General features: G+C 40.7%; 1 protein-coding gene across 1 annotated transcript in view; it reads right to left on the bottom strand.

The window, feature by feature from the left end:
• The window catches only part of LOC136857262 (uncharacterized), a 96829-nt gene that overhangs the window by 35039 nt on the left and 46772 nt on the right, over window positions 1–15018 (bottom strand). The window lies entirely within an intron of this gene.

The following is a 15018-nucleotide window of genomic DNA, read 5'->3' as shown; positions in this document are numbered from 1 at the left end:
ATACACAAAAGGAAGTACACTTAAATGACATAACTACAGTAATCCGTCCGTCCGTCCGTCCGTCCGTCCATCCATCCTCAATTATCAGGCAAGTCAGCAGGGTCCACTTAGCAAATGCTTCTAGCAAGCCACTTTAAACTTACGATGAGAGGGACTGTCTCTAATGTGTGAAGGTAGCGAATTCGATGACCTGGATGCAGAGATTATGAAGGAGCGGTTGTAAACAGCAGTGCAATTTACAGGTATGGCAAGAGAGGAGCCAGACCTTGTACTGTGGTCATAATAGGACGAGAGGTAAAAAGAAGGTGAAGAAAGATAGTTGGGAGTATTACTGGAAAGTATTTTGTGCAGAAGTGATAGCATGTGAAGTTCACTGCCCTGGTGTAATCAAAGACATGACAGCTCCTTATAATAAGGTGATATATGGCCATCATATTGCAGATTAATGATATATTTTTTGCAGTTGTTCAGGCTCCGGTCCAGTTTCAGTATTTCACCATATATTACAGGACCATTTTAATGGATATAAGCATTTCTGTACTTTATTACACGTGCTTAGTACCTGTTGAGTCCAATTTAGGGTCTCAGTCATAATAATTCCTAAGTCAGTCAATGAATAGAGTAGGGTATGACTTTACTGTTTAAAATTATTGGAGAGATGTCCCGGTGCTTGAAGGAATATAGGTTCTTAGAGCTACCGATAATAATAATTTTTTTATTTGGACTTATTAATAAATTGTTTTTATGTGCATGATCAGTAAGATGTAGGTCAGAATTTAGTTTTAATAATTGCAGTATCTACATGACTAAGTTTTGAATGTACATAATTTGCGTACACTTCAGTGGCGGCTCGAGACAGAATTTCTACGGGGTTCACAACAACATTTTTGTTTATGTCTCAAATCAGCAAAAAAGTAACATAGGTACATAAATCATTTCACTGAAAGCTCGTTGCATGGTTCCTTTTTCACAAATAATATGGTAGAACCCCTGTAACGGAGGATAAATTTTATACTAGAAAATCTGTTAGTGTAGAACAAAAGTAAAATTTATAATAACTTCACTGCACTGCGAATATTGAAGGATGCGAGCACTATTTTAAATTTTTAAATAGCACGAAGTTCACCTGGGTGTTAGTGTAGGACCAAACCAAACCCCATGGCCTACCAAGAGACCGCTGGTCAGCCCGGTGGCCTGCAGATTATGAGGTGTGGTGTGGTCAGCACGATGAATCCTCTCGGCCATTATTCTTGGCTTTCTAAACCGGGGCCGCCAACTCACCGTCAGATAGCTCCTCAATTGTAATCACGTAAGCCGAGTGGACCTCGAACCAGCCCTCAAATCCAGGTAAAAATCCCTGGCCTAGCCGGGAACCAAACCCGGGGCATGCGGGTAAGAGGCAAGCGTGCTACTGCTACACCACGGGGCCAGCTATGTTAGTGTAGAACAAAAGTCAAATTCATAATAACTTTACTGCACTGTGAACACTGAAGGATGCAAGCACTATTCTTGGTTTTTAAATAGCACAAAGTTCACCTGGGTATGACGAGAAGCATAGAAATAATGTGTACCGCATTTACCGGTCGATTTTTTAAAAATAATTGTTTCCAAATTGACCCCAATACTCTCCATATTATCTTGGTTAATCAGGGTTCTACTGTATCACATGTTCATTATTCTCATCTTGGAAATTATAGACAACACTAGCATAGAGAATTCAATACTCGTGTTTTTGTGTGCATGAGAATTATGTTTATTTATTTTTGCACTCAAATGAGCAAGGTCTTTGCACCCAGCTGAATTCCATACACTTCTTTCCTTGATGAACAATAAACAGGGCAAACAAAAAAGCGCGTTCCTAGATCTACATCCACAGAGCCACATGCGGGTTTTGTACACTTCTCTCTTAAACTTACGCCTATACTCGCGTTTGTCAGTTTTTGTAACTTTTTCGATAATCAAATCTGGTCTGTCCGGTCCCAGTGTTTTAATTTCTAACTTATCCTGATAGGTTAATATTTTGCTGTTTAAAATTACCTTAACTGAATTCATTTCCTCTTACACAAAGAATACCATGGTTACAAACCATACAAACAGAGAAGTAAAACACAACACTCAAATTAATTTCACTTGAAAAGATTTTCCAATCACAAGGTAAAGCAAACATCTTCCTGCAATTACGAACACCTGTCCACAAAGAGCCAGAAAATGCCTATTCAGAATTACTAGCGAAATCTGCCAGTAATGTAAATGCAATAGTAGCTCCTGGGAGGCTGTGGCTAACCGTTATAGGAGGAGGTGGCGGACCCTTGTGGTCAACTGTAATAGTGCCACTGGTTTGAGGGAGGCTCTATTTAGACGGCAAGGCACGTACCTTACTGTGCTCCTCGCTAATGGGAATATCGGTGCATAAACCATGTCGTCATCTGCTTTGCACCTGCGTATAGTCTTCAGCACATTAGCGCATTATTCAGTGTGCTTGCTGCACTGTCAGTCGAAACGAACAACTGTCGGTGTAACAGAGATTCGATGTAAGTTGAATGCTTTTGATTGATTGTCAAAATCAGATCGAAAGGAAGGAAAGTTTTAAATTATCCATGAATGCGTAAAGATGTGTTAAAACTGGGTGTTCAGATGATCATGTGCTCCTGAGAGCCCATCGCCACTGGTACACTTGCAATTTGCAGAATTTAAGAGCTTGTGATATATCATTAATTTGGATGATAAATACCAATGATCCGAGGACCAACCCCTGAGGGACACCAAGGGTCTTATCACAGTCTAATATATACAGTTGCGAAGCTCTAATAAGAGGAAGGTTTATCCACTTGACAACTGGAGCGACACTAGCACCTCTAGCGCCGAGGTAGAGGCAACTTGCTAGCAGACAACAGGGAACGAATTACCACTACAGTCTAAAATGTTCATAACTTCTGAACCATTCATGCAAATAATGCTCCGACAAGGTTATTTTAATCCTTATGAAATAATGCGAGGAGGCCAAACAATTCATTTCGATGAGAAGTTCTAGGATAATATCAAAATATTTATTTAATCTTAAGGAGTTATTCTTTACCGCGGACTATAACATAAAATCGCTTCTAGAGGGCAAGCGGTTCGAAAGAGGTATATACCATCGCAGACTTTTTTGAAGAGGTTGTTATGCTCTACAATTTGTACGCTTACACTTGGGGTCTACCGTTGACGGTTCAGGCAGCGTAAGTCGAGAAAGCTAGTGACCGACCAACTTGGTATGTTCGATGTCGGTCGGTCACTTGCTTTCTTGGCTTACACTGCGTGAAACAATAGACCCCAAGTGTAAGCGTACGAATTGTAGAGTATATAAACCTCTACAAAAAAGTCCGTGATGGCATATACCTATTTCGAACCGCTTGCCCTCTAGAAGCGATTTTATGTTATAGTCCGCGGTAAAGGAAAATAATTCCTTCAGATTAAATATTTCGATATTATCCTCGAACTCCTCATCGAAATAAATTGTTTGACCTCCTCCACTATTTCATAAGGATTACACTAACTTTGCCAGGGCATTATTTGCATGAATGGTTCAGAAGTTATGGCAATTGTAGACTGTAGTGGCAATTCGTTCCCTGTTGTCTGCTAGCAAGTTGCCTCTACCTTGCCGCTTGGAGTGCTATAGTCGCCTCAGATGAAAAATATCATCAGAGCTTCGCGACTGTATATATTAGACTGTGGTCTTACTTTGCCATCCTGACCTCACACTTCCCACTGTCACATGTTGCCGGTGATTTTCAAGGTAAGAGGAAAAAAACCGAAGTGACACACTATTAAAATTGAGCTCTCAAAGTTTCTGCAGTAGTAATTGAGGGCTGACAGTATCAAAGGCACTGAGATCTAATAATGTCAGTACAGTCGTTATATCCTGTTGGTCCATTGCACGTCTGATAACATCTGTCGCTCGTAGTAAAACTGTTGCAGTGCTATGTCCTTTTCTGAAGCCGAATTGAAAGGGGTTGAGGAGGGAATGATTGGTAAGGCATTCAGTAATTTGTGTTTGTGAACTAGATGTTCAAGCACTGTGGATTAGGGTGGTAAGATGGATACTGGATGATAATCTGAAGGAGAATCTAACTTTTAGCTCTTCGGGATGGGTCTAATTAGTGCATAACATCTGTGAACACTCCATTTGTAAGGCAGTAGTTAAATATACGAGTTAGTATTGACAGAACAGCTCCTAAGATATCCTTAATCAGTGATACAGGAATGTCATCATTAACTGTGGCATTAGATGTAATAGAAATATCACACCTTTAACTTCATATGAGCTGGTATGTCTAAAAAAGAATTGTTCATACACAGAATACTGTTGAAACAAGGGTAGTGAGTAGAGGCTATTCTTTGCTGTGCAAAATGATCGTTTAAAGCCTCTAGCGATATGCTTGGTACATGTTGCTCGATGGCTTTACCTACCGTATTAGGGTTGGGCACTATGTTCCTGTTTCGGCACAATGTGCCGGTGCACAGTTATGTTCCTCTGTTCCAGAACACCGAGTGTCAATTGTTCCAAAACATTCTCAAGCGAGCCGGAGACACTGACTCGCTGTCCCATCAGAAGCGCCACTATGCACTGCCCTTCGCCTACTAGCTGAACTGTGCAGCGGGCGCACGGGACTGTAATTGCGCAGTGTACAGAGAACTTCGAGAGGCAACATTACATGCTCCGCGCCAGTGGGAAATGGGAATGTGCCTGTACGGAACATGCTGTGTGGTGTGTGCCTGTGTGTAGTTATGGCCATGGTCCAGCATAAAGCTGCAGGGAACGTGAACGAACAGTCGGAACACTGAAATTCGCACCCACTAATCACATTTAAAGGCTGCTTTTAGGTTAAGATTTTTCCGGTCAATATAAAATACACATAACACGGTTACAATGGCAGTGCAGGTGTTTAAAAGTAACCAATTCAAGAATATTTTCACCAGTTGAATGTATTGGCCTGTATTGTGAGTAATTAGTGAGTAATTAATATCTCGAAAATTTCCCTCAACACTTTCGCGGGGATTGACGTAAAACATTAATTTGGACTTTAAGGAAACTTTTAAGCCCAAGAAAAATATGGGTCGTCGCTTTGGAATTAAAAATATAACTGGATGAATACATTGTTGTACTTTCGTGCTGTTAGGCCGGGCGCACATTGAGAAGCAGTTGGCCACAGAGCAGAACAGCGCAAAGCTTAAGAAAATGCGAAGTGGATGTGAGCGCACATTGCCACGCAGGGTCTCGTCGGTTTTCAGAAATAACATGTTTTCTTTAGACTCTGTGATACTGGGGCATCCAGTATAAAGAGGCTCTTTTTTTCTTTTTCTTCAAGCATTCGCGATTTTTCTCATTTTGTTAGTCATCTTCACAATTTCCCTTGTGCTGATGGCAACGCGGTTATTCAGCTGAAGACAATCGCAATAAAAGCAACCACCTTCGCCAGTTTACAAGACTGAACAATATTTCTAGGTTACCGATGTTCGGCGTTCATATGGACTAAGCAAAGAATTTAATTCATGATAATTTTTTATATTTTTACGTCGCACCGACACAGATAGGTCTTATGGCAACGATGGAATAGGAAAGGGCTAGGAATGGGAAGGAAGCGAGCGTGGCCTTAATTAAGGTACAGGCCCCCAGCATTGGCCTGGTGTGAAAATGGGAAAAAAATGAAAACCTACAACCTGTTTTCCAGTCTTTGACCGGGTCACGGATGTGATGAATGAATCAGATATAGACTATTATTACAATGGGGTCGCCACTCCCAAGGTGATATTAATGACTGATAAATGCTATGAAATGAGGATGGAGAGTGTTGCTGGAATGAAAGATGACAGGGAAAACCAGAGTACCCGGAGAAAAACCTGTCCCGCCTCTGCTTTGTCCAGCACAAATCTCACATGGAGTGACCGGGATTTGAACCACGGTATCCAGCGGTGAGAGGCTGACGTGCTGCCGTCTGAGCCACGGAGGCTGTGAAAATCGGAAACCACGGAAAACTATCTTCACGGTTGCCGACAGTGGAGTTCGAACCCCCTATCTCCCGAATGCAAGCTCATAGCAAGGCGATCCTAACTGCACGACCAACTTGCATGCTAAATTCATTAATAGGATCACAGTGGGGGAGAGGGAGAAATATGTATTTACAAATGTACTGCTAGATTTTCATCTAGTTGTCACAAGACACAAGAAACTAAAATCAATCAACATTGACAATCTGTTGTGAACGCGTTTGCATTTATATTTGACAAGACATGATAAATGATTTTCCGTATTTATCTCTTCACATAAATGTGATGATGGATGACGGCGACGGAGTCGGCGATGATGCTCTCCATAATCAGCATTAGATCTTTGTCTTAAATTCTATATGTTGCGAGAACTTGGGTCACGGATTGTTTCTTAGATATATGAGGATTACATTCTTTTGTTTGCTGTTTGTTTAACGTCTCACTAAGATATCGAAGGTTTTCGGCGACGGAAGGGTGGAAGATTGGGAAGGTAACGGGCGTGGCCTTAATTAAAGTACAGTCCCAGCATTTGCCTAGTGTGAAAATGAGAAACCACGGAAAACCATCTTCAGGACTGCCGACAGTGGGGTTCGAACCCACTATCTCCCGAATGCAAGCTCACAGATGCGCGACCTTAACCGCACGGCCACTTGCTCGGTGGATTACATTTTAGGCCTTTCTCTAAACTACCTTGTTACGCAGCGTGAATAAAATGATTTATAGCCTAGACTGTAGTGCCTTATTCCCCAAATTTACATACCAATTTTCATTAAATTCTGTTCAGCCATTTTCTCACGAACATACATACATACATACATACATACATACATACATACATACATACATACATACATACATACATACATACATACATACATACATACATACATACATACATACATACATACATACATACATATATATACGTACATACTGCATTGCAGTCCACATGATTCACATAGTACCTACAAAACATGGTGAGACTGAATGGCTGTGGTAATTTTCTCCTCCATGTCTTAACCAACTGCGTGACACGTGCGCAGGAAACTGTGTTTCGAAGACTGCGCGTGGTAGGCAGAAGTAGGTGCAGAACCGGCCTGCTCTGCTCTGTCCTGCCCTGTCTGTCAACTTGCGATGGTGCAGCCCCGCCTTATGCTCTCTGCACTTCGAATTCCTTCCCTCTCGACTTCCATTTACTTTCTTCAATATCTCGAAAATTTCCCTCAGCACTTTCTCGGGGATTGACGTTAAAAATTAATTTGGACTTTAAGGACACTTTTAATCCCAAGAAAAATATGGGTCGTCGCTTTGGAATTAAAAATATAACTGGATGAATACATTGTTGTTCTTTCGTGCTGTTATGCTCTCTGCACTTCGAATTCCTTCCCTCTCAACTTCCATTTACTTTCTTCAATATCTCGAAAATTTCCCTCAACACTTTCTCGGGGATTGACGTTAAAAATTAATGTGGACTTTAAGGAAACTTTTAAGCCCAAGAAAAATATGGGTCATCGCTTTGGGCGGCACACAGCCGGTATCGACAGGCAGACACAGCCAAGGCCAACTAATCTATCTAGTACGGCCTTGGCACAGCACGTTCGGTTCAGGCACATTCCAGCTGAAGCGGAGCATGTGCTGTTGCCTCTCGAAGTTCTCTCTAGGACGCAGTTGCAGTCCTGTGTCCCGTGTCTCGGCACTCTGTACTGAAACACTCCGCCTCAAGCTCGTAATGTTGCGGAACAAGTGAATGTTCCGGTCTGCCCAACCCTATACCGTATGTGATTTACTCCACTTTTGTCTCGGGCTGTTAGTTTTCATCAGTTCCTGAACGTATTTATATTTAGAATTCCTAATTAACTGCTTAGTTCTCTCTCTCTCAGTATCCTATACCGCTTGAAATCATCTGTGTCATGCGTCACTCTGTACTGTCTGTACAGTTTGTCACGACTGGTCACAGCAAATCTTATCTTGGCTATTACCGAAGCTGAAGAATGACAGGAGATTCTTACCTGTTTCTTTGGTGCGTGCTTGTCAAATATTTCCAGTGTCAGCAAAATGAATTTGTTTACTGTAGAGTTTATGTTCTGAAAATTATGTATACTATCCCAAAGCAAGTTAAATGCATCGTGGCATAATTTATTCCAGTCCATTTGTCGTTAGTCTCATATTGTAATGTTGCATGGTTTGTACTTAGGTATTCATACAGAATAATATAGGTACAATAGGTCAAATGAAGAGATGCCAGGGGCAGGGATCTCTCCGTGCTTAATTAATTTCTGAGATTGATTTGTCACAAGGAGATCAATTAAGATATGACTTATGTGGTCAGAGTAATGAAGACGATTAGTAGCGTTGCGGAGTAAAATCATCATCATGTTTGTGGCAAGAAATACATTCAGTAGGTTGTTCATTTCCCTAGTCTGCAATAAAAAGTCAGTGTTAAAGTTACTCATGACTATAACATCATTGTATGTTGAGATAAGATTTGCTAATGCCTTTTCAAAATCATCAGTCTGTCTTATTTTAAGTGACTTGTATACAATGCCTATTAATTTCTTTTTATAGCAGTCTAATTCTACAAACATACATTCTGGTCACAGTATAAATCTTGGGTCAGAAATGCAAATTATCTTACATTTTAGGTCATTTCTGTAATAAAGTATAAGCCCACCACCTATTTTGTCAATACGGTCATGGCATAATATTAAGTATCCGTCAAGGTTAGCTGCTGATGATGGCAAGTCTTTACGCATCCAGGTTTCACTGATTCCAATAATATTAACATTGTTCAGTTCAAAAACAGCTTATACCTCTTCCAGATGAGCTAATAATGACTGTCCATTAAGGTGGCAACATTGTAATGACCGCAGGTGGCTGCTGAGCTGCTCTTGCAAACACAAATCCCATTAGGTGGCCATACACGGAAAGGAATTCTGACAGGCGAGGTCTTTTGTGACGCGTACCGACAGGCTAGGGCTGGAAGATAGGAAAAACTAGAAAGGTTCCACCTTTTCAATACAAAAATGTTATAGGTTTATTTATAACATGTATTTGCACTTGGGACTAGTTTCGACGCTGTGTTGGCGTCATCATCAGCCAAAAAATGGGAAAATAGGCCAGTGTGTAGGCATTCATATTACACAAGGTGTTACATTAAACAATACAAATCTTGCAAGGAGATAAAAACATGGATGAATATAGAAACAAATGAATCGTTGAGAAAGCAAAAGTTATACATGTTAAAAAATAACCTTAACCACACATCTTGCAGTGCGAAAATATTCTTCTTGAATGATTCCTGAGTATAAAACACACGCGCACACATTTCTGAAGAGCCAGCAGGCAGGACAAAGTAAAGTGAAACCTTAAGGGATCTTCTGAGAAGAGTTCATCATTTTTCTATGTTCCGATTAAATAATGAAGTCTCCCTTGAGTTCCTGATAAACATACACAACAGGAAATTCTCCTTCACTCTCAACAATAGCTATAAAGACCAACGGTAAATTTCATTTTTCAAAGACGTGAAAGCATGATCTTGAACGTGATGTAACTCCTTTCATTTGACCCATTTTTTACACAAGGTGTTACATTAAATAATATATCTCACGAGGAGATAAAAACAGGGACGAATGTAGAAACACATGCACCGTTGAGAGAGCAAAAGTTGTACATATTAAAAATAAGCTTAAGCACATAACTTGCAGTGCGAAAATATTTGAATTTGAAAGATTCTTGAATAAAAGACGCACGCGCACACACTTCTAAAGAGCCAGCAGGCAGGAAAAAGTAAGGTGAAACCTTAAGAGTTCTTCTGAGAAGAGTTCATCATACTTTCAATGTTCCGACTAACTAATGAAGTCTCGTTTTGAGTTCCTGATAAACATACACAACAGGAAATTAAACAATATACATCTTACAAGGAGATAAAAACAGGGAAAGTTATACATATTAAAAATAGTCTTAACCACAAATCTTGCAGTGTGAAAATATTCGTCTTGAATGATTCCTGAATACAAAACACACGCGCATACAATTCCGAAGAGCCAGCAGGCAGGAAAAAGTAAAGTGAAACCTTAAGAGTTCTTCTGAGAAGAGTTCATCATTTTTTTTTTTTTTTTTTTTTTAAATGTTCCGACTAGCTAATGAAGTCTCCCTTGAGTTCCTGATAAACATATACAACAGGAAATTCTCCTTCACTTTCAACAATAGCTATAAAGACCAACGGTAAATTTCATTTTAAATATTGTGCAGAGACGTGAAAGCATGATTATGAACATGATATAACTCCTTCATTTAACCCAATTTTTACACAAGGTGTTACATTAAACAATACACATCTTACGAGGAGATGAAAACAGGGCCGAATGTAGAAACAAATGCATCGTTATGCATATTAAAAAATGAGCTTAACCACACAACTTGCAGTGCGAAAATATTTGCCTTGAATGATACATGAATACAAGAACGCACGCGCACACATTTCTAAAAAATGGGTCAAATGAAAGGAGTTACATCACGTTCAAGATCATGCTTTCACGTCTTTGAAAAATGAAATTTACCGTTGGTCTTTATAGCTATTGTTGAGAGTGAAGGAGAATTTCCTGTTGTGTATGTTTATCAGGAACTCAAGGGAGACTTCATTATTTAATCGGAACATAGAAAAATGATGAACTCTTCTCAGAAGATCCCTTAAGGTTTCACTTTACTTTGTCCTGCCTGCTGGCTCTTCAGAAATGTGTGCGCGTGTGTTTTATACTCAGGAATCATTCAAGAAGAATATTTTCGCACTGCAAGATGTGTGGTTAAGGTTATTTTTTAACATGTATAACTTTTGCTTTCTCAACGATTCATTTGTTTCTATATTCATCCATGTTTTTATCTCCTTGCAAGATTTGTATTGTTTAATGTAACACCTTGTGTAATATGAATGCCTACACACTGGCCTATTTTCCCATTTTTTGGCTGATGATGACGCCAACACAGCGTCGAAACTAGTCCCAAGTGCAAATACATGTTATAAATAAACCTATAACATTTTTGTATTGAAAAGGTGGAACCTTTCTAGTTTTTCCTATCTTCCATTCTCAGTTCAATACGGACCAAAAATGAAACTCTTATGTTTAAATTAAAAGGCTAGGGCTGCTCGTTAGTGAGCAACGTCAGTTTGAGGCGTAATCTGCTACAGGCCATATCTGTTGTCAGCATCTCAACGGAAAGACCTCGCCTCACAGATCAAGCCTCTTGTAAGGAAAGCATGGAGTGGACAAAGGCACAGCTAGAGAAATTTATTGAAATGTACAGAGAGCGGCCGTGTCTCTGGTAATTGAAACATGAGGCCTACATGAATAAAAATTTAAGAAGTAGGGCATACAATGATCTAGTTGAATGCGTGTGGAAACCTTTCCTAACGCAGATCATAGTTTTGTGCAGAAGAAAATTCAGAATTGAAGAAGCAGCTTCCGAAAAGAAACTAAGAAAATCTAATCCTCTGAGAGAAGTGGAGCGGGAGCAGATGACGTCTATGAACCAACATTACAAATTACTGACCCGCCTCCGTGGCCCGGGTTCGATTCCCGGCTCTGCCACGAAATTTGAAAAGTGGTACGAGGGCTGGAACGGGGTCCACACAGCCTCGGGAGGTCAACTGAGTAGAGGTGGGTTCGATTCCCACCTCAGCCATCCTGGAAGTGGTTTTCCGTGGTTTCCCACTTCTCCTCCAGGCAAATGCCGGGATGGTACCTAACTTAAGGCTACGGTCACTTCCTTCCCACTTCCTTGTCTATCCCTTCCAATCTTCCCATCCCCCACAAGGCCCCTGTTCAGCATAGCAGGTGAGGCCGCGTGGGCGAGGTACTGGTCATCCTCCACAGTTGTATCCCCCTACCCAGAGTCTGAAGCTCCAGTACACTGCCCTTGAGGTGGTAGAGGTGGAATTCCTCTCTGAGCCCGAGGGAAAAACCGACCCTGGAGGGTAAAGAGATTACGATACGAAAAATTTCTGACTGCTACTGTCGAGTACACTTGAAACTAAGTCTGTCTGTTAGGTCATCAGCCCAGAGGCTGGTTGGATCCTCAAATAGCACCACCAAAGGCTATGCAGTTATATGAAAACCGCAAAAACCAATGGCAGTACCAAAATGAGGCGTACTAGGCAAGACGAGGAATGAGGTAGTTTGCCATTGCTTTCCTCACTGGGCCAGGCAGTGCTATTGCTGCACGACTGACCCTATGAGCAACACCTTTCATAACACTCAGACGCACTGTTTGTAATCTGAATGCCATTACTCAGCACCACCTATATCCCAGCAGCTTCCAAGTATATAGTTCTATAGTTTTATCGGCCATGATTTATCGGTTAATAATTAATAATTATTGCACTACGTAGGTATTATGGTCCACAAAAGATCAAGATCGTCCTCAGTGTAGCGCAACAGCAAATTTTCTTTTTCTCTGGACACTGTCTGCTTCGATGTCCATCGCACAGTTCTAAGTACGGCAGACCCGACCGGCAAGGATTTCAAACTAGTTTGAAAGGCCAGCGGATGAAACCTGGCCTGCCGAGAACACACAAATCATCCCATTAACGGGAAGGTCTGGAATGTTGACAGATCATGTTGCACAATACGACAGGCTGGGTGTCACAGTTGGTGGCGAGTAGCAGGCCGGGTCTGTGAAGGTCACGCCTGGCAGGCGGTCTATTCACAATTAAGTATTTATTTATTTTCCACCTAGTCAATACAATGATTGCTTAAGGCAATTTTTAATGGTCAAAAGTGGTACATGTTTCGTATATTATCAACATCTTCAGCCACATAACACTGTTTAGATGAAAAATATATAAAATTGACAAAGTAATGCTTTAGAGGAAGTGTCCTGCCAAAAAATCTTTCCGTGTATGGCCAGCTATTGAAGGCAGCAGGAACAAAGGAGAAGGGGTGACTGAGAGTTGTGGGGATGAATGCAGGTCAATGGCACTATCGTTGTGCTGGTCAACAAGCATATGGAACTAAGCAGCAGGAAATAAAATTAAGTAAGAAGTAAAATGAGCTTACCCGAGCAACTTCGTGAGTACATCAACTGACTTTCACAAACACACACAAATGTAAACTAATTACTACACACACAAATTCTTTCTCTAATTTCACAAGTTCATATTACTCCCTGCAATGTTTTTTAACTGTGCCATCGTGCATATTTGAATTTTACTTCCATTTTAACGTAAAACACAAATGCATCTATCTTGAGTCCAGCACTTCTTCAATTCCCATAAATCTCTTCCCTGATTAAGGATATTTTTCCTCACACTTGTGAAGGACTCTGTTAGGATGAGCCCACTACCCTTCAAAGCTCACTTAGCGTGCCACACTCAATCACGATCATGGTACCGAAGGAACTTGATGATCGGTCGATTTCTATGTGAGACCACTTCAGCAAACATTTGATTTCGGCGGCCCAGCCTGTGGCAGCGACCCACATCAAGAAGGGATATTTCCACTGAAATTTTATTTTTCAGTGTCTATGGCATTTTGTTGTAAACGTCCTCAGACAGCTGTTCCGCGATGTCATGCAAGAAGAGACAGTTCCGGCGACTAAATGTTCAGTCTCATTCAATACTCGTCTTGTTTCTGAAGCCGATTTTCCAGAGCATTCAACTATCTTTTAAACTTAGAGATGTCTTTACTGGCCTGTTTCATGAATGCCTGGAACTCGCCTCCAAGCGTTTGGAGCTCGTTTGGTGGGTTGGCGGAACTGACTGTTGAGTATAGGCAAGCTTGGAATTCTTTAATGGAATCTTCAAAAGCTGATATCTTTCTAGATACTTCCTTCAGAGACATGGTATTTACATTTTAAATAAATTAAGTGGCGTATGGCTTTTAGTGCCAGGAGTGTCCGAGGACAACTTAGGCTCGCCAAATGCAGGTCATTTGAATTGACCCCCGTAGGTGACCTGCGCGTTGTAATGATGATAAAATGATGAAGAAAACAACACATACACCCTGCCCCCGTGCCAGCAGAATTAACCAATTATGGTTAAAATTCCTGACCTTGCCGAAAATCGAATTTGGAATCCCTGTGACCAAAGGCCAGCATGGTAATCATTCAGCCATGGAACTGGACTTTTTAAAGAAGAAGGCACTAAAATATATAACTTAGTTCACACAGATCAGCAAATTAACTTTCTAATTTAAGCAGGGTGTAGCAAGAGCAACTTCAGTTGACCGCCTCACTTGCTGCCATAATAGGTATACTACTCTTCCACCACTTCATTCATTTCTCCTTTAAAAAAATTTCTCCTAAAAAAATGTTAAAAAATTTAAAAAATGGATGTTACAACTATGAGATTTAGTGAATTATAAAGATTACCACAAACATTGAATCATTTCTGGAATTAAGAAGAAGAATTCTTGTTTATGTGTAATCTAATGAATAATACAGTATGATACAAAAAGCGGCATCCAGTAGATGTCAAGTAAAAAATGAACAGATTCAACTCTTGCATCTCCTACTATCTTAATAAATATCTCCTCAAAAAACCTGAAGTGGTGGGACTTATTGTCAGAGGCAGAGGCATGATTACATCTTTCTTCATTGACATCTGCAACAGAGTATCTGCAAAGATGTCATCAATGCTGTTAACACCATAGCACTGAAGGAATCGATCTGGATATTGAGACAGAATATACATGCATGCACAGAAATGGTGTCCTCACATAAACAATCAACACTGCCCCACTCCAGTGCTGAAAAGGAGGGGAGGGAGTGGAGGGATAGGGTTGAAGGCCATTCCAGTACCAAAATGGAGGGGAAGAGATTGAACAGGTATTAAAGTACTGAAGGTACAGTGTGTGTATTGCTATACATCCACCACTGTGCCCATTTCGATCACAACAAAGTCTTGTAGCGGGCTGTCTATCTGCAGGAAAGCATTAAGCCTTCGAATATAGATGGAAAAGCTCACCAGTTCACATAGCAAGAAAACGACACCGAAGT

This window comes from Anabrus simplex, chromosome 1, assembly GCF_040414725.1.
Source record: "Anabrus simplex isolate iqAnaSimp1 chromosome 1, ASM4041472v1, whole genome shotgun sequence".
Taxonomy (NCBI): Eukaryota; Metazoa; Arthropoda; class Insecta; order Orthoptera; family Tettigoniidae; genus Anabrus; species Anabrus simplex.
The sequence above is the reverse complement of the archived record's forward strand: the minus strand, read 5'-3'. Positions and strand labels throughout refer to the sequence as shown.